Genomic DNA, 1,666 nt, shown 5'->3' with positions numbered 1-1,666 from the left:
GGTAGAAATTCTAGTAAGAATGTATTTTGACAGATTTAGCATCTGGGGTCCACACATAGCTTTTCCATGCAAGATGGGGGCAGGTGCAGCCCTTGCTTTATCAGGGAGGATAATCCAGGGTTTAGGATTAAGTACTAAGTCTCCATTGCTCTGGATGATCTTGAACAGGGGCATATGAGGTCACGTACATAATTCTATGTATAAGTAAGAATTTCATTTCCTATTGTGGTGGAAATGAGGAGTAGGAGAGTATGGGTTCTGACTCTAGAGCTTCTTGAAATGCCAGCTTAGCTGCTGACCCCCCTTGAAGGTAGATGTGCACAGGGGCCTGCCGTGTGTGCTTATTATTTTTGATGGATTACAGTCTGGCTGCAGGGCAGGAAGCTCAAACCCCCAGGGTCACATTGTTGTAGCTTGCAAAGATGTTGAGGCTTGAAACATTTCACTGTAGCCAGGCTCAATGAGAATTTCAGGTATTATCTTCAGAGTCTCTTACTCTTCCTTCTTCTTCGGGTTTGCCCTAGATATAAAAAATTATGCCAAATTGCATTCCTCTCCCACACCCTTCTACACATACACTCAAGCTGAATATGAAAATTGGTCTCTAATTGTTGGATATAAGCTTGACTAGCTTTGAATTAACAGCTAAAGCTTATTCATTAATCTGAACAGGGAAGAGCAGGCAGACTGTCACAACACGGCTCAGTGCAGTAGTCATGCAGAACAGGTGAGGGAACAGGCGGCACTTCGAAAGTGCAGCAGCCGGTCTCCATCAGCCCCATCACCCAGTGACGAAGAGGGGGAGGCAGCCAGCCACACTGGCTCCACGAGATGGATGGCACACCTCAAAGTCCACTATCCCAGGGCATCCCAGTGATGATTGATGGCTATCCACAGCAATTAAGCTTCAGAGCTTTTAAATGTCATTTTAGAATCGAATGCCATCTCATAAATGTGTTGGTTAACATTTATCAAACATGTGGATGGGGTGGGGTTGGTGGGCTATGGAGTCATTCTTTGGGGAAATAAGAACAAAAGTTACAGCTTTTAAGTGGGAAACCATGTGAGTAAAATTTGATAGTATTTCCGTGTGTTCTCTTCGACATTGAAATAAACTGCAGAAGAACCTTCCTGTGTTGAGATTTGGTGGGGTATGGTGAAACGAATGTACTTTGTAACAAGGGGTCAGGAGAAGTGGTTTTAAGCTCTTTTACATATGATGATGTATTTTAGAGAAATCACAACCTACCTGTATAAATGGGAGATGTAGGTAGGAATGAGTGTGCTAGAATCACCTGAGGTGCTTTAAAACATACCAATAGTATAGATGCTTACCTTAGAGATTCGGATCCAGTTTGTCTGGGGTGAGATATATATATATATATATATAGCTGTGAAATCTCCCCAGGTGATAGATATCTATATTCTTCATTCTTACATTTCTAATATTTCTTTCTATGTAGATATTCCCAAAGTAGAGGACACTTATTAATTAACAAAAGCTTTTCATAAGAACAGCATATGGCGTTGAAGGACAAGAATATAGGGTGATCAATATTTTTCTTGCCACCAATTTGTATTTACTCATTAAATCAATCATAGGCTAAATAACTCTTGGCAATTCTTATCAAATTCAAAGTTTTAAGTAGGGGGCCTGGATTTACTT

Source organism: Trachypithecus francoisi, unplaced genomic scaffold (genome assembly GCF_009764315.1).
Source record: "Trachypithecus francoisi isolate TF-2019V2 unplaced genomic scaffold, Tfra_2.0 Lachesis_group18, whole genome shotgun sequence".
Taxonomy (NCBI): Eukaryota; Metazoa; Chordata; class Mammalia; order Primates; family Cercopithecidae; genus Trachypithecus; species Trachypithecus francoisi.
This window is presented reverse-complemented; position numbering follows the sequence as displayed.